At 42.9% G+C, this 23,717-nt stretch overlaps 1 protein-coding gene across 15 annotated transcripts in view; it reads left to right on the plus strand.

Annotated features, from left to right (window-relative positions):
- The window catches only part of LOC106573083 (neuronal cell adhesion molecule), a 123,837-nt gene that overhangs the window by 64,608 nt on the left and 35,512 nt on the right, over window positions 1–23,717 (plus strand). For all 15 annotated transcript variants that reach the window (XM_014147757.3, XM_082962483.1, XM_082962486.1 and 12 more), the window contains exon 2: window positions 3,093–3,169. The gene's annotated coding sequence lies outside the window, so the exon portion shown is untranslated. The remainder of the gene's footprint in view (window positions 1–3,092; window positions 3,170–23,717) is intronic.

Consider the following 23,717-nt stretch of genomic DNA (forward strand, 5'->3'; position numbering starts at 1 on the left):
TTTTCTTTAGAAGCAGTTTTAGGAGTGATTTGAAAAGGGAGCACAATCAGAACCTGATGTGTTTGAGTGCTTTTGATGTGAGTACTTTTGCCATGTGTTTATCCTCTGAAATATTCCAGGCATTGTTTAGCTCCCTATGAAGTGCTGCTAGCTCTTAGATCCTTGGAAACTGAGCCACACAGGAGTATTACATGCGTTGTATCTTTCCCGATGAAGAGTTTTATAAACCTAATTTCTGTGAAGTGTTTTGTAGCCCTCTTGTCCTCTCTGCCCACTCATATCTCCCAGGGTCCTCTCTGTCTCTGTGTCCCGGTTATTTCTATCCCAGCTACCTTCAGTCTGTTTTAATCACCATGGCAGCGGTGGCGGTGTAGAGACAGACCTGAGGTCAGCTGGGTGGAGTTGTGTGGTGTCTGTCTGTGCTATTTGAACCTAGGTCTGTTCGCAAGCAGCATGGCTTTCTGACACTTTGAGGATCCATCAAAAACATGATAACAGTCACAAGTTCATTGTGACATTTTGACTTTTATTAGGAGTTTTATATAGCTCAGAGATTCAGTCAGATGTTGTAACATGACTGAAGGTAGGCCATTTATTAACATGAATCGATGATACTCGTAATCTTGATTTATAAATGGTAAGGTTTGTGAGATTGTACCTAACCACAAATAGACCTCTGTAATGGTATTTGATACAGCCTAGATAAAATATGAATATTTCAAAGCAAGAATAGAAGGTCATGCTCTCACAATAGGAGCTACTGTAGATTTTTTGTTGTTGAGGAGACTGAAGGTGTTCTGTTTACTTTCCTATTACCAGTTATCTGATGGAAATGTGGTAGAAAACAGTATGCAGCTATATCGCCGGTGGAAACGACAGGGCCCCTGCCGCTCTTATTTAGAACAGCTTCTCTGACATCGATACGCTTTGCTGGAACTAAGTTGTATTGGCTTTGTCAATCATTTGGGACATCGATACAAGTGGGTGTCTCAGTGTTTAACGTGACATAGTTATTTGGAGAAAGGCCCTTGAGTCGGAGAATAACATTCAGTTGTGTAGCAAGGACATTAGGCTGATAGCCAATTAGAAAGAGACACAGGCACACATACACTACCGTTCTAATGACCTTGTTTTTTAAAGTAAAACAATTTTTTTTGTCCATTAAAATAACATCAAATTGATCAGAAATACAGTGTAGACATTGTTAATGTTGTAAATGACTATTGTAGCTGGAAACGGCAGATTTTTTAAATGGAATATCTACATAGGCGTACAGAGGCCCATTATCAGCAACCATCACTCCTGTGTTCCAATGGCACGTTGTGTTAGCTAATCCAAGTTTATCATTTTAAAAGGCTAATTGATCTTTAGAAAACCCTTTTGCAATTATATTAGCATAGCTGAAAACTGTTGTGCTTATTAAAGAAGCAATAAAACCGGCCTTCTTTAGACTAGATGAGTATCTGGAGCATCAGTATTTGTGGGTTCGATTACAGGCTCAAAATGGCCAGAAACAAAGTACTTTCTAATGAAACTCGTCAGTCTATTCTTGTTCTGAGAAATGAAGGCTACTCCATATGAGAAATTGCCAAGAAACTGAAGATCTTGTACAACGCTGTGTACTATTCCCTTCACAGAATAGCGCAAACTGGACCTAACCAGAATAGAAAGAGGAATGGGAGGCCCCGGTGCACAACTGAGCAAGAGGACAAGTACATTACAGTGTCTAGTTTGAGAAACAGACGCCTCACAAGTCCTCAGCTGGCAGCTTCATTAAATAGTACCCGCAAAACACCAGTCTCAACGTCAACAATGAAGAGGTGACTCCAGGATGCTGGCCTTCTAGGCAGAGTTCCTCTGTCCAGTATCTGTGTTCTTTTGCCCATCTTAATCTTTTCTTTTTATTGGTCAGTCTGAGATAGGGCTTTTTCTTTGCAACTCTGCCTAGAATGCCAGCATCCCGGAGTCGCCTCATCACTGTTGACGTTGAGACTGGTGTTTTGCGGTTATTGTTTAATTAAGCTGCCAGTTGGGGACTTGTGAGGCGTCTGTAAACTTGGATTAACAACAATAAACTTGGATTAGCAAACACAACGTGCCATTGGAACACAGGAGTGATGATTTCTGATAATGGGTCCCTGTACGCCTATGTAGATATTTCATAAATAAAAAAGCCATTTCCAGCTACAATAGTCATTTACAACATTAACAATGTCTACACTGTATTTCTGATCAATTTGATGTTATTTTAATGGACGAAAAATGTGCTTTTCTTTAAAAAAACAAGGGCATTTCTAAGTGACCCCAAACTTTTGAACGGTAGTGTATATGTACACACACACACACACACACACACACACACACACACACACACACACACACACACACACACACACACACACCGCTTACCCCTCTCTCCCTCTAGCTCGCTGCCACGGGCTGTAGTGTCCCATTCGTCCGTTTGGATAAATTGTATATTTCTGAATGAATAAACCTTGTGTGTACATACACTAGGTACCTCAGATATATCCTTTGTTTTCACTCCTACCTAGCATAGTTGGATTGTTTCAACTCCATTTCACACTGGGAATATCAATGGAAGTGGAAGCCAATATCAAGGGCTTATGGGAGATTAGGTTATGCTGCGCTGTGTAAAAAGAACTATATTTTCATAAGATCTGGCAGAGATCATAGTAACGTTTCCTTGAGCAACATCCTGGTCTGTAATCTACGGTGTGACTGGGATGGGGTCCAGGACAGATCCAGTGGAAGGGGATTTAGTGGCTTATAGAAATAGAAAAGAGAGAGTGCACCCCCCCATGAGACATAGATAGGTGTCCCACTGTGTGAAGGAATTATAGAACTGTGTCACAAACATGCGTACTGCTGCAAAACTGTCTCGCTATGAAACAGAATCCCGAGGATAGCAGATAGAATTCTTTATTTGATTATAGTCTTGCGAGTCGGGCTCTCAGCGGCTCTGGGAAGAAATTGGTAAAAGCTATGTTCTGTTTGATGGAAAGGAGAAAGGTCAAATAGTACGGGATATGAATACTGAGACTTACTGTATCTTAATTTCCCCTGTTTTTCAGATTTAAGAAGAACAGACAGTGTTTCTGAGGAGTATTGAGTCTTGAACAGGAGATTGGAGTGGATCGGGTCTTCTCTGGTAAGTCATGCTACTGTACATTAGGTCACTGGTGTTCACTGGTTCTTTGTGCTGATATTTCTTCATATCACATTTCATACACAATGTCCTCTCTTCCCAAAACAGTTTAATTTCCATCCAATACATTTTTTTTAAACCTTTATTTAACTAGGCAAGTCAGTTAAGAACAAATTCTTATTTTCAACGACAGCCTAGGAACCGTGGGTTAACTGGGGCAGGTGCAGAACGACAGATTTTTACCTTGTCAGCTCGGGAATTTGATCTTGCAACCTTTATGGTTACTAGTCCAACGCTCTAACCACTAGGCTACCTGCCACCCCTCACATGGCCTGTTAACACCTTGTCCTCAAACTTAAACACGTGTTTCTATCTTCATTTGGGATGTGAATGGAAACATCTGTCCGTCTGTTTGTCATGCCTGGGCTGGTTTCAGCTCTGAAAAAGACTCCATGTCGGATATTACCAGCGTGCTAAATGGAATGCATGAAGTGGCGCTGTACAATTTAGTGGTCTAGCCTAGGAATGAATCAATGACTGAATGGCTGCCCTCCCATGGCAATGTCATGACTTTCCCTTGCTCGGATGGAATCTGCTCCTTTATTGCTTAGGCGCCTCTAGTGTAGCCTAGCCGTTTTCCAAGCTGCAGGCTAAAGGTCATTGCGTGCGTGCGTGTGTTTGTGATTGGCGTTTGTCCACTAACGCTGTGTGCCAATGTGTCCCACCCTGAAATTGGGGCACGTTTTGGAGGCGCCACATGGTTTTAGCTTCATGTAGTGTCATATAGAGTGCCCAGTGTGTCTGTTCAGTGCATGAAAAAGCTTAGAGTTGTCAAGGTAACAAGCCTACCTTTTTGGTCCCACTTCACCCCCCATTGAGCTAAGGGACCATTGGTCTTAAACATGCCACTTTGAGAATAAAGTGTCCCAGTTGTGCTTAAATAATAACGTGTCCCAATAGCACTGTAATGGCACTTAAGAATAAAGTGTTCTGGTGTCTCTTCTATTAACATAAGGTGTCAGAACACGGATTTCATGCTGAGGGATTATTCCGTTTGAAAGCGTGGCAACATGAGACTAAAGGTGTCATAATGCATTATAACATACGGTAGGTGTCGTAACACATTATAACATTTACTGCAGCATGCCACTACATGACCCTGAGTAACCTTTACCCTGTGTATGAAAGCAGTCTGTGCTGAACCTAGCGCTGTGATGATGACAATGCAGTTCCTGTTATAAGGTCCTGCTGAAGTGATAGTACATTGCCTTTAAGAGGAGGGGACATGAAGTCAGTGTGTTCAGTGGACTGTGAAGGATCCTACCTCCCACCTCGGTCGTTCCTCCTACTGCCCCACAAACAGCAGTGCAGGAGGACACTGCAGCGAGATCCATTAGATGCAGCACAGCTGAGAGAGAGAGGGGGGGGGAGAGGGGGAATGAGTGGGTAGAGAAGGAGGGAGTTAGAGCCAGGGAGAAAGAGGGGGAGAGAGGGGGGAAGAGAAGGAGGGAGATGGAGGGGGGGGTAGCGAAGGAGGGCATTAGAGCCAGGGAGATGGAAGGAGAGAGAGGGGGGGTAGAGAAGGAGGGAGATGGGGGGGGGGGGGGGTAGCGAAGGAGGGCGTTGGAGCCAGGGAGATGGAAGGGGAGAGAGATGTAAAGGGAAACTGACATGTAAAGGAACACTGACATCTCTGAGCTCATCTAGCCCCTCGCAGCTCGCATTTGGATGACAAACACTAACCCTACAGTCACACACATTCCCTCGCTCCTCTCACTCTTTATCTCTCTTTCTGTCTCTTCCTCTCGCTGTTTGTTAATCTCTCTTGACTCACTCTGTCTTTCCATTGCTCTCTCTCTCTCTCTCTCTCTCTCTCTCTCTACCCTCTCTCTCTCTACCCCATCTCTCTCTCTCTCTCTACCCCCTCTCTCTCTCTCTCTCTACCCCCTCTCTCTCTCACACTCTCTGTCTCTCTCTCTCACACTCTCTGTCTCTCTCTCTCACACTCTGTCTCTCTCTCTCTCGCTCACTCTCTTTCTCTCTGCCGCTTGTTGTGTATGTGTTGGTCAATACCGCTGTGTGTTCCAGGCAAGAGAGGCTGAGTCTACACTTTTGAATCGCCACCCCGGCAGAGAGAGAGAGAGGGGGCCAGAGAGAGAGGAGAGAGAGACAAAGAGACAGGGCTACAGAGAGAGGCTGTAGACTGACTCGTCAGTTTGAAACACACTGAGGTGTGAACCAACGGGTCTTTGTGAGCGGCAGTATTCAGAGCAGAGGGATGAATATGGTTGATGCAGAGGTTTCTATTCACGTCACCCAGGCTCTCTTTCACAGAGTTCCCTTGCTCGCTTCTGGAGAGCTTGTTGGTATTGTTGTTTGTGTTTTGTGGGTTTTGGTATCAGCTGGCAGAGACAGGGAGGTGGGGGTGAAAGCTGAGGGAAGATCCACCCAGAATGAAAAGTTGTTGCTGCAGTTCAGATAAACACACACGAATAGGTGTGTAAATGACACAATATCTTTTTCGTAGCATTGGATTTTTTTATGTCACATACACGAGACAATTAAATCAATGTATATTGTTGTTTTGATTAATAACCCTCTTCACTACACTATGGCAGCCTCCTACACTCAAAACAGTGCACTAGGTTCAAAATAACCAAAGCGCAAATATAAGATGTCGCCATGAAACCCCCCCATGAAATGTCCTTCCCTCCCTGCCACCAAGCTGCTACAGTCATCTGCCATAGTGTGCTGGTGCCTGGTGTAATGGATTAGCCTCTCCCTGTGAGTCGAGCAGCAGGTTGCTCTCCACAAGCGGAGAAGCAATGAGATTAACCAGCATCGGGTCTAGGATCATCTGTAACACAGATCTAAGGTATGCCTCGCATACACACAGAAACCTCTCAGCTGTTCTAGGGTCAGCTGTAGGTGCAGATGGGGGGCCTCAAGGACACAAGTGACTTCAGACAGATACACAGACTAGAGCACATCTCTCTGACCTTTCTCTGACCTCTCTTCTTGTTGAAGCTCTGGCTGTGTCCTGAAGAGACAGGGATAAAGAGAGAGAGAGAGAACTCTCCTAGGGGGGGCACTCTTTCCTCTGGCCTGTGTGGTTCTGTGTGGTACATGTATAGCTGAGCTGGCCTGACACACTGGTGGACAGATGGACAGATGGAGAGGAAGAGGAGTTGCCAGTCTATATCTGGCTCTCCCTCTCCATCTCCATCTCATCACTGTGTTTCTCCCTCACTTCCCTCCCCCCTCCTTCTCTTTCCCCTTCTCCCTCTCCCCATCAATCTCCATCTCCCTCTCCATCACTCCTTTCCTCTGCTTCTATCCTTTCATTTATAATCCATCTATCCACCTTAAGTACAGGGACAAAACGTTTCCAAGCCATTCTATAAAAACACCACAAAATCCTATTGGATGGATGGTCTCAGTCGGACAAATTCAAACCCTGTCCAGTAATTCAGAGTATTCTACGTATCTGGACAAAGAGGATTGACCTCACACGTTCGACTGGCCTGGTGTGTTATGCCTCGATCTATCTATTTTGAAGTGGTCGGTGTGCAGGGCTGGCTGAGAATATCAATGATTTATGTGGTCGATAAGTCTGGGTCATGGTCCCAAGGCCAAGTCTATCTGCTCATCAATATAAACCACATGCTTCATAGTGCTAGGTGTTGCAGAATACAAATAACCGCATTTTGACGTAACCCCATACAGTGGCGGACTTACCATTAGGCAGAAGAGGCAATTGGCTCAAGCCTCACATCATCAAGTGGCCTCGTGAGCAGGGCATAATTAAAGAAAATAGTACTACTAATCAAATACATAAAAGAATATTAATTTATCTGCTCTGCTCGCTTGTTTCACGCGATATGAATGCAAACGTGACTTTCATTTCAATTAACCTGCAACAATGAGGCACTTTCAGAGCCTGCAGCAATGAGGCACTTTCAGAGCCTGCAGCAATGAGGCACTTTCAGAGCTTGCAGCAATGAGGCACGTTCAGAGCCTGCAGCAATGAGGCACTTTCAGAGCTTGCAGCAATGAGGCACGTTCAGAGCGGGTCAGAGAAAAGGAAAACAAAGAAAGAAGTTTTAATTTTAACCGAAAATTTTGCACATTTAACACATTTCTTTATTAAAAAGACAGGTGCTGCTGATACTGCCATCGTCGTCGAGGCAGAGGCAAAGGTATCATGACACAAGGCGAGACCCAGATACAGACACAGGAGGCAGATGGTTGGAGTCTTACAATGTTTATTAATCCAAAGGGGTAGGCAAGAGAATGGTCGTGGACAGGCAAAAAGGTCAAAACCAGATCAGAATCCAGGAGGTACAGAGTGGCAGACAAGCTCGTGGTCAAGGCAGGCAGAATGGTCAGGCAGGCAGGTACAAAGTCCAGAAACAGGCAAGGGTCAAAACCAGGAGGACTAGAAAAAGGAGAATGCAAAAAGCAGGAGAACGGGAAAAACGCAGGTTGGCTTGGAAACATACAAGACGAACTGGCACAGAGAGACAGGAAACACAGGGATAAATACACTGGGGAAAATAAGCGACACCTGGAGGGGGTGGAGACAATCACAGGAACAGGTGAAACAGATCAGGGTGTGACAAAAGGACATATACTGTATGTATATGTAGCCCATGTATCTGATGCTGTCTGGCCGGAAAGAGTATGGCATGTCAAATTATTTTTGGCCAGACAGCACCAGATTCATGGTCTACATAGTAAGACAGAGGGGCGCTGTTTCGTTCGCGCGTTTCCGCCACTTGCGAATTGAAGGAAAGTTGTTCGGACGCTGGAATTATTTTGGATGAACTTGCGTAGGTAACCGACTTTTGACGTGATTTGTTTGACAATCAGATGAAAACAGAATGTCTGGATGTGTTCACGGTAGTGCTGAGCGATTAGTACTTTTTTAGGTCGGTTCGGTTTGGGTTCGAATATAAAAAATAATCACTTTTTTTTTTGGGGACATTAAATGCACTATGCATTGTGTGGGTTGAGTGCTGTAACAATATAGAATACAATAATAATAAAAGTCCCATGATGGGAATGACTGCCCGTTACTCACTTACTAACCGTCACTTATTCACATGACTTTACTGTAGCCCTTTCCTGCTGTCAAATGACCTACCGGCCTCATGGGTGGAATGTTATTCATATTATTTCATTATTTCATAATTAATAAACATATAATAAATGCCGAAAATCTGGTGTTTCCATGTCAAACGGTTTTGTTATATTTCAGTCTTCTGTGATGTATAGAAAGTGTAATATTGGGATGCAAACTCAAATTGAACACATTTCAACTCTATATCTGACATGGTACAGGTGTCTTCTTTTATTAAGCCCATAACCATGTGTGTGAGGGGTATACTTTTGTTTCAAAGTAGATGTGTTTAAGACTACCAAGAAACACTCTGATTTAGCCCACTGTAGTAAAAGGTTAATCAAATATTTCAGTTATTGTGTATATTACATTTGTTTTATTTAATGACTTTACTACTTCATTCCAAGTCATCATCTCATCTCTATAGAGCTGCTGCCCATGCTGTCTTACAAAAATCACTATTTTAGTAGTTCAAAGTAAATAAGGCACACTTTTATAACTGCTGAATACCAGCTCTCAATCACTTAGATCATGTATTTTCAGGTAGAGATGCCTCACACAAAAAAAACTGCTCTCTATCTCCTCTTGATGGCGTATTGTTCTGTCCCTTACGTAGCAGGCATGAAAGAAACACAGACCTAACACGTAGCTGCGCAATAGATTATGGTCATTGTAGTTAATTATCATGTTTTCTGCGCTACACTACTGTATGTTTGGCCTGTTGGAAACTACAACTCCCTACTATATCGCACAGTTCGGGCATGATCGGTTTTTATCTCTAGAGAAACTACAACTCCCTACTATATCGCACAGTTCGGGCATGATCGGTTTTTATCTCTAGAGAAATTGCAGCTGCAATGTCCACATTGAGCTCACAGAAATAAACCGAATGAAATGGAATTCAAATAGCTGAACCGAAGTCGGTCAATTAGTTGCTTAAGCACTAGCTCATGGCACATTCAAATGTAATATTTTGGCTTTACTATAAAACGCATAAAAAAATGTGGGGGACTGGCGTCTAAATCAATAAGTCCACTGCGTCTTTGTAAACGTGTGTGTGTGTGTGTGTGTGTGTGTGTGTGTGTGTGTGTGCCTAGATCTCTGCAGACTCATAATGAGAAATCACCTTTAGCCTCCAGAGTGACTCTCCCCCAAGAAATTGGCTGCACATGCAATCTGAGACTGAGAGTTTACAGACATATAGCTTACACTTTATCTCACTTTATGTCAGGGATTTGTATCACCAGTTGAGCTGTAATTTATTTTGCATTGCCCGTACTGTGACCTGTGTGCAAATGCATTCATTCATCCTTCATATCCACCATAGTGAGTAGAATTGACTTTGGAGGTGGGGATGCCCATGGTCTGATTCTACACTACAAAGATTTATGCTCCTGTCATTCCTTGTGTCTGGTGTTTAAGGACAGTGGAATGACCCTGGCCTAAGCATTAAGCCCCAGTCCTGGATGTGTGGCACACAAACCAGTGGTGGCTGATGACATAAAAAGTTGAAGGGGGTCGGGTGTAGAGGTCATTAGATAGACACAGACCCAGGATGCCCAGCTGGGTGGCTGACCCCTTAATGATGCCCTCAGCCCTCTGTCGCCCTGTTCAGAGTGGTTCCGAGCACCAGGGGCCATGCTGGCTTCACCCACCCATTACTGTGTACAGTACACCACTCAGACAGACCTCTCCCTCGAATTAGCTCCCACTTCCTATCCGAATCCCAATCCCAGTCAACACTGACTGGAACACTGTTATTAGTTTGGTATTTTGGTATTTTATTAGGATCCCCAGAAGCATCAGCTACTCTTGCTGGGGTCCACACAACACATGAAATATTACATAATACAGAACATTAATAGACAAGAACAGCTCAAGACAGAATTACATACATTTAAAAAAATCACACGCACATATCAATGCACACACACAAACTATCTAGGTTAAATAGGGGAGAGTTGTGCCGTGAGGTGTTGCTTTATCTGTTTTTTGAAACCAGGTTTGCTGTTTATTTGAGCAATATGAGATGGCTCAATATAATACTGTACGCTTTCTTGAATTTGTTCTGGATTTGGGGACTGTGAAAAGACCCCTGGTGGCATGTCTGGTGGGGTAAGTGTGTGCGTCAGAGCTGTGTGTAAGTTGACTATGCAAACAATTTGGGATTTTCAACACATTAATGTTTCTTATAAAAAGAAGAAGTGATGCAGTCAGTCACTCCTCAACTATTAGCCAAGAGAGACTGGCATGCATAGTATTTATATCAGCCCCTAATTAATTGTTATCATGGATTCACACACATAACTGATGTCCTCTCTCAATGACTTACAGATTGCTGTCATCTTGCCGTTTTCCTGTTCCTGAACTGCAAACAGTTCTTCAGGTCCTGGACCTCTCTGATCAGGTCGTCCATTCTTTAATTAGTTGAATCCACCAGTATTTGGACAAACACTATTGTTATAACAACTGCGCGTTGAACTCTTTTTGTTTGTTTAAAAGATCCTTCACGTTTGATAGAGAGACACCACTGTCCTCAACGGTACTCCTGCTCGCTTTGGTCTTTGTCATGGTAGCTAGCAACGTAGGTGAGCTGTTACTCCTCACAGTTCCAGACAGGGCAGGTCACAGGGAAGATTGAAAACAACAAACAGCAGAGATCTAGACAGCCACAAACCCGGGACAATCCCTTGTTGGTGTTTAACATGATTTTTTGAATAACTCACTCATCTCTGTACCCCACACATCCAATTATCTGTAAGGTCCCTCAGTTGAGAAGTACATTTCAAACACAGATTCAATCACAAAGACCAGGGAGGTTTTCCAATGCCTCGCAAAGAATGGCATATATTGGTAGATGGGTAAAACGAAAAGAAAAAAGCAGACATTGAATATCCCTTGAGCATGGTAAAGTTTGGCTGGCGTATCAATACACCCAGTCACTACAAAGATACAGACGTCCTTCCTAACTCAGTTGCCGGAGAGGAAGGAAACCGCTCAGGGATTTCACCATGAGGCCAATGGTGACTTTAAAACAGTTACAGAGTTTAATGGCTGTGATAGGAGAAAACTCCACAATACTAACCTAATTGACAGAGTGAAAAGAAGGAAGCCTGTACATAATCCAAATATTCCAAAACATGCCATCTGTTTTTAACAAGGAACTAAAGTAATACTGCAAAAAAAATGTGGCAAAGCAATTAACTTTTTGTCCTGAATACCAAGTTTTATGTTTGGGTCAAATCCAATACAACACATTACTGAGTACTACTCTCCATATTTTCAAGCATAGTGGTGGCTGCATCATGTTATGAGTATGCTTGTAATCATTAAGGACTGGGGAGTTTTTCAGAATAAAAATTAAACAGAATGGAGCTAAGCACAGGAAAAATCCTAGAAGAAAAGTTTGTTCAGTCGGCTTTCTACCAGACACAGGTAGATTAATTCACCTTTCAGAAGAACATAACCTAAAACACGAGGCCAAATCTACGCCGGAGTTGCTTACCAAGAACAAAGTGAGTGTTCCTGAGAGGCGAGCTATAGTTTTGACTTAAATCTACTTTCAAATCTTTGGCAAGACCTGAAAATCTATCCATGATCAACAACCAATTTCACAGAGCTTGAAGAATTTTGAAAAGAATGATGGGCATACTTTTAGGCAATTTGAGGTAGGCTATATGATCACACCGGTAATAGATCCGTTGTTGTATTACTTGTGAAGCACAGCTGATTGAGCATACGTTTGCTTTTTATTTTTATTTTACTGGGCTGATGGTGCCTGAATCTGATGGTCAGTCTCAGCAGAGGGAGAGAGCAGCAGACTGAGGGTCCGCCTCTCAACATCCATCCGCTCTCCCTTTCCTCCACTGACACTGACCAAAAAGGGACACCGTCTTCCAGCTGATTGCGAAACTCGAGACGCACACCATTATTTCTGCCTCGTGCACAAATTCATGTTGTTACTCCTATGAACAGAGAAAGTGTAAAAATTCCTCAATATTAAAAAAGACCCAAGCCGCTAATCATAACAACACAAGCATATAGATACATTTTCCTACTCATTCATTACTGCTGCAGTGCTTGTTGTAGCACTTTGTGGAAATAGGAAGAATGCTCATTTTATGGCTTATAAAAGTGTTGAATAAAAAGTGTTGACAGAGCTGAGTAAGAACATAAACATGAACTCACTCATAAAAACAGCAGCTCTTTGCTGTATTGGTTGACAGTCTCTCTCTAGTCATTGTTTTAAACGTTTTCAAATCTCACAGTATCAACGTTGCTATAGCTTTCTTTTACACCTGCTACGGTACTGCAGACACGGTAATCTGAACCATCCGATTAGCCAGCGGTAGGCCTATAGTGCACTTGACTTGCTCTCTGGGCCTGCCGGGAAGGCAGAATTTGTACTTTCAGACACATGAAATGGTTCAAAATGGCAACAGTTGGCCAACTCGGGGGCAGCTGAATCGGCTGCACCTACCGCCAACAGCCCGAGACGAATAAAATAAAATAGGAACACAAGGCTTTATCGTTGAGTTTTTTACAGAAATGTTTGGCGATCGACTAGCAATGTCTTGGGAGATCGACCGTTTGGTGACCACTGCTCTAGAAAGTTGAGTGAAGTTCAATCTCGTGCTTCTCTCTGTGGGCTGATATTTCTGCAAAAATTGTACTTAATAAAGTAAAGTAGGTACAGTGCTCAGAACCACTGCCATATGTCTCAGTTCTATGCACATAAATCTGGGTCATAGGCACCAAATAGAATAACTATCTGCTCTTGTCCAATAAGTCATTTTGGTTTTCTGTTACAAAACCTTTACGTTGTGTGCCATAATGAACACAACTCAGAGGTGAACAGGTGAAGCGTTCAGTCACTAAGACATGTAGCAGTCAGGGCTGATATCCATGAACAGCTCAGAACAGCCCCTGATTACTGCTATTAGAACACATTAGAGAACATTTCAGTCAAACATATCACGAGGGAAAACATTATGTTCACTCCAAGCCTTGGTTTTAGAAGCCAGCAAGGCGTCTTCCAGCAGACCTGGGTTCAAATAATATTTGAAAGAATTTCCAATGCTTTGGAGAGTTTGCTTTAGCCTGCCTGGAATGCCAAATGGACATGATTTTTGCAGTTTTTCCACTATCCTATTGGTTCCATTGCGCCAGGCAAGCTCAACCAAGCCCAGATTGTCATATTCCTCTTCGTCTGAAGATATGTTGAAATCGCTGTCGGACAAAGTGGACCAATATGCAGCGGATTGCGTGCTCATCATCATTTATTTAAAATGAGAACACGAGGAAAAAAACAATAAACAAATCTCACGACAGGAACAGTGTAGCAGGCTAAACAAAAGCAGTGCTAACATACAACTACCCACAAGTGACAAACAAAACACACACCTACTTATAGGACTCCCAATCAGAGGCAACTAGAAACACCTGCCTCCAATTGAGAGTCCAGCAACCAAACCTGCACATAGAAAACTTAATCTAGAACCTACTCATACTAAAACATACACCACAAAACCCCGGAACACATAAATAACACACCCCTCTAAGCTATACACAAAAAAAACACCATACAAAACAAACATACCTCTGCCACGCCCTGACCAAATAATACAAATAATCCTCTATACTGGTCGGGACGTGACACAGATAAAGGATATTATGTTATGTTGAGTACTTTATGAACCCAGGTCTGCCAACCCAAGCATCTTTCACTACTAAACCACTGAGACTGTGGTTCTATTAATCACTTGCATTCTCCCTTTCATTTCTCCAAAGTATTTCTGTAATGAAATGAGGTCACAGCGAAGTAATAGGAACATCCAATCCGCTTAGTGAAGAGAGATCTCTATCTCACAGTTATTTTGTTCTCTGTAAAATATCACGAGTTACTCAGCCTCTAAAAGTTAATTTGATCAATTCCCATCAAATTATATTTTAGAAGAAAAATTGAAAATAAGAGAGAGAAGAGAGAGAGAGGAGAGTGGAGAGAGAAGAGAGTGAAGAGGGAGAGAGAGGAGAGTGGAGAGAGAAGAGAGTGAAGAGAGGAGAGTGGAGAGAGAAGAGAGAGAGAGAGAGGAGAGAGAAAGAAGAGAGAGGAGAAAGTGAAGAGAGAGAAGATAGGGAGGAGAGAGTGAAGAGAGAGAGAAGAGAGTGAAGAGAGTGAAGAGAGAAAATGAAGAGAGAGGGAGAAGAGGGAGAGAGAGAAAGAAGAAAGAGAGAAAACAGAGAGCAACTGAGTATTCAGGACACAAGAGCTATCTGTCAACCCTCTAATTCAAATACAGTAGTAGTTAGTTTACTCGGGACTATCTTTGAGGAATTGTTGCTTTCTTTGGGTCTTTGGATGCTGTTTGTTGAACTTAGCATATGAAAACCTGACTGGTGGAATAGAGTTGCGATAGCTCAGGCCAGTGTAAGCACAGCTCATTGAGACAGGGCTGAACGTGGGTGTTTGAACTAGGAGGCACCACGCTGCACATGATTATTTTCACATTACACTCCATTTCCTCACGTTTTGGGTTTCACTTGGTGTATCGTCTCTGGGGAAATCTCCGGGACCCATGCTCCATACTAAATAATATTAATAACGTCAAATGTATCCTACGCTGCCCTCTGATGTATTACCTGTTTGGTAAAATGGTTTTGTCTACAGTCTCTAAATTGCATCATTAATAATGCTGTGGCTAGACAGTAGGTGGTATGCAGAAAGATAGATTACCTCAAATAATTTAACATAACAAATGTCTCTATGGAATTGTCATACATTTCTATCAACTACAACTGAAAACATGTACAATGAGTAATAAACACATTTGCTACCTTCTAAGTTTCTCTTTTTTCTTAGGGTGCTTTCACACCAAATTGGTTTGGTGCATTTTGTCCGAACTCTGGTCTGTTTACCCCCTTAGTTCGGGTCATTTGAACTGGTGTGAACACTCTATTCACACTCGGGAGCACACTAAACAACAAACTGTGGTTCACTCAAAAACGGCGTTCTCGGTCCAATTCAAGAACCAGCGTCATAACTTGAGATCTCTGAAACATTCCGTGAGTAGCGGCACATTTATGAGCGCATCCGATGCAGATTAAGGGAGACGGGGGCTGTATGTTCAGTCACTAAGACATGTAGCAGTCAGGGCTGATATCCATGAACAGCTCAGAACAGCCCCTGATTACTGCTATTAGAACACATTAGAGAACATTTCAATCAAACACATCACGAGGGAAAACATTATGTTCACTCCAAGCCTTGGTTTTAGAAGCCAGCAAGGCGTCTTCCAGCAGACCTGGGTTCAAATACTATTTGAAATCATTTCCAATACTTTTGGAGCGTTTGCTTTAGCCTGTCTGGAATGCCAAATGGATAGGGTTTTGTAATTTAGCCACTGTCCTATTGGTTCCGTTGTGTTTAACCCCTTAGAATGTTCACACCAGTCCAAATGAACCAAACTATCTGCACTCGGGAGTGCACGAAACAATGCACTGTGGTTCGCTTAAAAAGGGTGTTCTCGGTCTGATTCAGTTCTTACAGTGGTGCGGTCCGCTGCAGGTGAGAACGCAGTCCGGTCCAAACACAGGAAAAGAACCAGCATCATAGCTTGAGATTTCTGAACCATTTTGTGTGTAGCAGTGCGTTTATGCATGTGATGCATATTACAGGAGACGGGGGCTATACCGAGGTTATAGGCTACTGAATATAGTCTATTCACTTCACAGTTAGAGCTGCTTATGCGTGGCTTCCTCATGCATGTTGTTGGAAGACCAAAGCGAAAGTGAAGATTGGGACACACAAGTGATGTTTCATGATGATCATAAATGGACTTAACAAATGACTTGACTTCCAATAAAGAAATGACTTGCATGGACGTGTGGTTTTGTTTATGAATTTTTGTTCATTTGACTTTTGGCAATGTGAAACCAACGGGATCAAATGGGAAAAAAAATACAATGTAACAAAGAGTTTAATTCTGATTGGAACTATAGCTCAAAACTATGTGTGAAAACGCCCTTTGTTTTTCTCTCAGGTTTTCTTAGACAGGATGTGGGGAAGTTAACACTGAGTGATTCTCCCACCAGAAAACAGCGTTATTCGATTTTCTCACACTTTGAAAGGAGCATTGTTTGTGGCCTCCTTGTCTGAGAGTGGATGGTCGGTGCTTTTGGAGAGCAGCGGAGGGGAAATGATTTGTATTCACCTGCTCTATCTAAATGGAGCCGAGGAAAGAAAGAGAGGAAGGGGGAGAGTTTGGCTACATTGGTGGTTCTTTAAGTGATAATGGATTACTTTGACATCCACGCACACACTGATGATCAGTTGTAGTCTCTGCCAATCAGTGTAAGGAATTAGAACTTCAGTATACATGATTGGAATCATAATAACGATCTTGTTTTAGACACAACGAGCTAAGCTCCTGTGTACATCAGGGTTCCTGAACTGACAGCCCGCGGGTGATTTTATTTGGCCATACCAAGTTTTCTGAGCCAAAAAATAAATAACACATTATTTTACATTTTTTATTGTTGGACATAAAAGACTGTAAAAAAAATACCAGCAAATCAGCTCCAAGTGATTTTAATGGTGGAACACTTTTCCAAAGTATTCCCAAGCATAATAGAGAGATATACAGATACATGTATGTGATCGTATACACATGTAAGCAAGGTTTGAAATTACTATGTTTTAGTCAATTGTTATATCTGTTTGGGCTTTCTGCAGAAAGCTCAAGAAAAAAAATCGTCCCACGGCTGAATCTAGCTGATGATCTCTGGTGTACATAATGAGGTGTATGCAATTGTATGTGTCCACAAGAAAGTTCACAGGTGAAGACCCCTGAAACATATGTGTACGCTCTTTTGAATCTAAGTGAATCTATTGTGTACAGCATTTTACAGCAGTATGCCATGTTCAATGCACATTTGTGTATTTTATGTGTTCACAGATTGAACCTCAGATCTAAAGGTGGGACGTATGAAACACGTGTTGGTTCTTTCATCAGCCCACATCCCACTCTCTAGAACGAATCCCTTCCTCTTCATGTTCTTTCTTTTCTCTGTCCGCTTTCCCTTTTATTGTCTCGGCTCGGTCCTGCAACTCAATTCTTTGTGTTAGACGGTACGCAAAGAAGGCCAAGTGGGACAGAGTTTTAGGGGTAATGAGGAAAAGAACTCCCCATACAGTGTTACATATAGGACCCGGACCGGAGCACACACACACACACACACACACACACACACACACACACACACACACACTGGCCTGGGCCAAGCGGTGTATGGAAGCCTATAGAAAACAATGGAAGGGTTTGAGAGCTCCGTAGCCCCTCTGAGGAGCCTTTGATTACTTTTCCTGGCTCTGGGATGTGAGATGGGATCCAGTGGTAGTCTGATTTTTGAAGTGGGAGCTGGGTAAGAGCGGTGGGTTCAGGGAGGGGGCGAGAGGGTGGGTTGGGGTGTATGTGTGTGGCTGAGTTGGGGAGGTAGGAGGGTCCTATTGTGGAGGAGCTCAATGAATGTGGAGGTGGAAAGCCTACTCAACAACACCGGGTCTATCTCCCCCTCCCTCTTACACTCCCACCCCGACCACCTGCCACTAGACACATTTTCTCACCAAACTTTCCCACAGGCAATAGTAACATATTCTGGTACCTTGTAGTGATCGATAGCTGGATTGTCCTAAAGAGAACCCTGTCGGTATTCAGACTGAACCCTTGTTGTATTGATACATGTGATATTGTGAACAGCAACAGGCAAAAGATGTTCCAGGAACTGATAACTGATAAGCAGATTATGCTAGAGCCTTAGTTTGTATCCGCATTGTGTGATATTGTGAAGCAGATTGTGCTAGACTAATACAACACAACAACTCAGTGCATAGTTAACAGGCCCGAATGACCCAGTGCTGACCATCAGCAGATTACAAAGCAGCAGTTAAAATAATGCTCTTTGATACAGGAATGTACTAGAAGGTCCTAGCTATGGTATGTTAACCATTGACTCACAGCACACAGCAACCATCAAGAATGTAATTCATCCACATCCTACAAAATAGCGGATTTACGACGACAATAGGGATAAGAAAAAATGGGATAAAAGCAATTGCTATGATACAAAGAAAAAGGACAAATAGGAACTGCTATAAAGCCTATGATGCATAACATCATGGAAGGTAATCAGTGTGACAAAATAGTCAAGACAAAATAGGAATTGCTATCATACATAACATCCTCTTTGAAGGTTGTCATTATGTATCTAAAACCACTAGGACCTCTGCTTCCTCCTCTCTGTCTCGCCATAGCCTTTTGTCATAAACCTAAGCTTAAACCAAACTCCCCATATTGGCTCCCTTCCGAGGGCTTCCACCCACCCTTCCGAGGGCTTCCACCCCGTCGCTGTTTCAGAACGTCTTAGTTAGCGTACTAAAGATTTTAATCACACCGCTATTGAAGAAGCAGAGATTTTAGTGGGAGCAGTCGGGAGCGCAGATGTCAAGTGTACAGTTTTCTGGCGAGTTGAGAAATGGAGGCTTTGTCTGTCTGTGGCTTTGGGTTCTGTCTGTTTTCATATGTCTGTGTTTGATGAAAGATCTCTGTAGGTATGGAGATCTGAGAATAGCAGTGGGCTGCCATGGATACAGAGTGCCCTTTGAAAGTGCTATTCCACTAGCTGCTCCTCAGATGTTGTTTTGAGGGAGAGACTTTAGTCCTGAGTGATCACAGTCCTTCTACATCGAGTGAACTTTCCCCTGCTGCCCTTCAGAAACAGTTCTGTCTTGGTGAATCTCCAAATGTTGCAATTTCAGGCGGCTTTGACATTGCAATATTTGGAGAGTCACAAGTGTCATACTGCATAGTAAACAAACTTTTTGTACTCATTTGCAAAGTCCTCCAAGTCCAGATGTTAGCTTGCCCTGTGACAAGACAGTGACGTGTTTGTCTCAAGACTTGCAATGCATTTCCCTCAATCTTTATTCTTAGCTGGGATGTTTTTGTGTGCCATTTGTTTGTGGAGTAAGCTATGTTTTTTTTTTTTAACTATACACTCACTGACAGTAGGGTATCGTAGAGTAGGGTTGTAAGGGCTTGTTATTCTGAACTGCAAAATTACTATTCAACTGATGATAGTCCAGTCCATATGCATTCCTCCCTACTCCCTCCTCTCCTCCTGTGTTTGTGTATGGTAATGTTCTGCCACTGCTCAGCATATGAATGCATTGACCCTTAACACAGTCATGCTGTCCACACTCACACCAGTCCTAATGTGCTTAAGAGCCACACACACCAGGATCTTATTAGACACAAATCCTAAATAAAACATTGTTCTCACTCTCTCACACCAGACAGGACCAGACTCTCTCTCTCGCGCGCACACGCACGCACGCACGCACGCACACATCCGGGTCCGTTCAGTCTCATTGACTTGTCAGGGATAGCAGACCCTCTCCTAGTAATTACAGTGGGGGGACCCTCTATCGAAGGTCAAGTTCAGATCCACAGCCTCCTTCCTCTGATTCTTAATCTGCTTTTAATGACTGCCTTTCTGTAGCGTCTCGGGTCGCTCCATTCTCCCTTACTGAGATACTGTGTAAGAGGCAGGAGTCAGACTAATGTACAAAGGCTACAGTCAGGGGCTCATGGCTGCAGCGCTGCAGCAATCTGCAGTTACCACTATTTCATCACCTGCCATCAATTAGATAATTTGCTAACATTTGCCTCCTCATGATTATCGTATTGATTGCTTGTTCAGGAACATAGAGTTCATCATGTTTTCATTTTTGCTGTTCTGAAAAAATAGCCATCTCTCCCAGAGGTATGGCTGGAATGTTATAACATCATTTGTATGTGAGGACATGACTGACTGCTACAGGATGATGTCGTTATTGAGCTATTGAAATGGTGACAGGATGAGATGAAAGCAAATGCTATCATGTTCCATTCAGATTGAGCAGGCACTGATTGCCTCTCTCTGTAATGTGTGTGTGCGTGCGTGTGTGTGTGTGTGCCCTGACAGAGCGGCACATCTCTCATCTGAATACAAAGAGGCTTCTCACTAAAGTGGCTCTGCTGATTGGCATTGGGTGGAGGGGAATCTGAGAGAGCGTGTGTGTGTGTGCGTGTGTGTGTGTGTGTGTGTGCGTGTGTGTGCGTGTGCGTGCGTGTGCGCGTTTGTGTGTAGTGGGAGGTGGGGGAAGCTTAGTGAATGCCAATGTGTGTTTTCTATAGAGGGGAGGCAACAACACGATGTGGGACACAGACATACTGTGTTTCACATTAACACTGGTCTCCCGTTAACCTGCTCTAACTAGAGGTGGTAATGCAATCTATAGAACTCCCCCTGTAGCACCCTATACACTAATGGCCTTACTAGCCTGTGTAGGTAATGCATTATTGACAAATCTAAAGTGGGAAAATAATTGCTTGTAAAAGCCTTCAGAAATGATTCTGTTCACAACTTTTGACTAGGCTTGGTGGTGGTGCCAGACTGTAGGATTTTTCACGTGGCTATATCAGTTTACATATCCATCTAGAACAGCAAGTGAAAGTGAGAGGATACAAATAACACATTTGTTGTTGTTGGTAACTGAATAAAGATGTTTTATTGTTCAGTCCTGTACGGTGTAGTCGTAGATTAGAAAGGGTCCGCTTGTTTTGAGCTCTGTGTCCACTGTGGGCCTCCCTTGACAACAGGACTTATTTGCATAAACCCCCCCCCCCCCAATTATAAAACCTAATGAGGAGGATTATGAGTAACATATGCTGATACCGGGTCCGTGAAATTTCCATTGGGATGCTGTTTCCACAGATAAGGGAGCCGTGGGGGAGAGAGAGAGAGAAAGAGTGGAGACTATCAGGCTAATAATCATCAAAACACCTTCTCAAAATTCTGACAAATATATCACATAGGCCAGCTAGCTACTGCTATAAATTAGATGCCAAATGCTTCACAACCACTGGGGCTTGGAAATAAACCAAGGCGATTATGGACAGAAGGAATAGGGTAAGTAGCGATTTAACTGTGGTTGTTGTTCTTTGGTCTAAACACTTGTCTTGTTGGTTATAGGGCCACTACTAGTTGGTGAGAACCCATGGTTGACCAATGAGTTATAAGTGGACAACAGCACTATTCTCACAACAAGGGGTTTGTGGATGCATCTCCCAGCGTGGTCAGGCTCACAGGTCTAGACAACCCCCCCCCTCCTCCTCTCTCAGACCTCCATAGATCACCTAATGAGATAGTAAGATGAATATTGGCTCTCTCAGAGAGGAATAGATCGACTCTTCACTTCCGTCTGTATGAAAACATTTGTTAAACAGTGGAAGTGTGTTTTTCCATTAAATGACATAAGATCAAATCGCGAACAGACCTCAGTGAGAGAAGCTAGCCAGCCAGCAAGCCGCTGAGTAGCAGCGAATAGAAGAGAAGCTCCAGACCAGGCCTGGGTAAAGGCCGGCCCGGGGGCCGCAAGCAGACCGCGATCTGATTTTGCGATAGTAAAGTTTTGAAAGCGTATTTGTTATTCAAATTAAAAGCCCAATGAATACTCGCCTTTATGTAATGATTTAACTTCCACCGCTTGTGGGACATTTATTTTGAAGGCACGTATAAATAACAACTTCACGAGGACAGACAGTGATTGATAAGCTGACACACACGTCACAGTTACAAAGATTTCAAAGATAAAAATAAAAAATAAAAGATTTTAAAAAAGAGAAAAGTAGACAATGAATGTAGGGTGTTCCAGCAAGAGTAGACATCGAAATATTTCTTTATTGAGGTATCAGGGAAAGCTGTGTGCTTAGTGTGCAAAGACAACATCGCTGTCTTGAAAGACTACAACTTGTCCCGACACTTCCAGATCAAGCATGCAGAGAAATATAGAAATATGTCTTCTGAGCGGAGGGCAAGTGCATCAAAATAGTTGCTTTCTCAGTTGCAAAAGCAGCAAGGACTTTTCACATAACTGCATTCCGCAAACAACGGAATTGTGAGAGCTAGCTATGTACTGTTCCACAAAATTGCTAAACATAGCAAGCCATTCGCTGAGGGCGAATTCATTAAAGAATGTTTAATTGAGTCTGCAGCAGTACTTTGCCCTGACAAGAAAGAGCTGTTTGAAAATCATCTCTTACTGACTCTCACCTCTCAGCAATCCTGTGCATAGCGACATCAGAACTATACCTGACTTCACTTCTCTAGTCAATGCCCATCGGAGACTTCACTCCTCATACTGATTGAGTAGTTTAAATGTAATGTTGAGCTCTGACTCTTTCTTGTGTTTTTGTGCATACCCGTTAACAAGAGTTCTGTCCGTGGTTCTAATAGTACCCGCAAAACACCAGTCTCAACGTCAACAGTGAAGAGGCGAATCCGGGTGCTGGCCTTCTAGGCAGAGTTGCAAAGAAAAAGCCATATCTAAGACTGGCCAATAAAAAGAAAAGATTAAGATGAGAAAAAGAACACAGATACTGGACAGAGGAACTCTGCCTAGAAGGTCAGCATCCCGGAGTCACCTCTTCACTGTTGACGTTGAGAGTGGTGTTTTGCGGGTACTATTTAATGAAGCTGCCAGCTGAGGACTTGTGAGGCGTCTGTTTCTCAAACTAGACACTCTAATGTACTTGTCCTCTTGCTCAGTTGTGCCCCCGGGGCCTCCCACTCCTCTTTCTATTCTGGTTAAAGCCAGTTTGCACTGTTCTATGAAGGGAATAGTATACAGTGTTGAACGAGATCTTCAGTTTCTTGGCAATTTCTCACATGGAATAGCCTTCATTTCTGAGAACAAGAATAGACTGACGAGTTTCAGAAGAAAGGTCTTTGTTTCTGACCATTTTGAGCCTGTAATCGAACCCACAAATGCTGATGCTCCAGATACTCAACTAGTCTAAAGGCCAGTTTTATTGCTTCTTTAAATCCGCACAACAGTTTTCAGCTGTGCCAACATAATTGCAAAAGGGTTTTCTAATGATCAATTAGCCTTTTAAAATTATAAACTTGGATTAGCTAACACAACGTGCCATTGGAACACTGGAGTGACAATTGCTGATAATGGGCCTCTGTACGACTATGTAGCTATTCCATGAAAAACCGTCCGTTTCCAGCTACAATAGTCATTTACAAAATTAACAATGTCTACACTGTATTTCTGATCAATTTGATGTTATTTTAATGGTCCAAAAAATGTGTTTTTCTTTAAAAAAAACAAGGACATTTCTAAGTGACCCCAAACTTTTGAACGATAGTGTATATCTGTCGACACAGTCGTACACATGATGTATAATCCTGTAATATGATTGGCAGAAATATATTCTAGACCATATCCTACTTCCTCTATCTCATCCGACCCTGATTGCATTCTGTGACCGGGGAGACGTTGTCATCATTTTAATGCTCCCTCATTCTGTCACCGGTAGTACGGGA

This window comes from Salmo salar, chromosome 16 (assembly GCF_965601325.2).
Source record: "Salmo salar chromosome 16, fSalSal1, whole genome shotgun sequence".
NCBI lineage: Eukaryota > Metazoa > Chordata > Actinopteri > Salmoniformes > Salmonidae > Salmo > Salmo salar.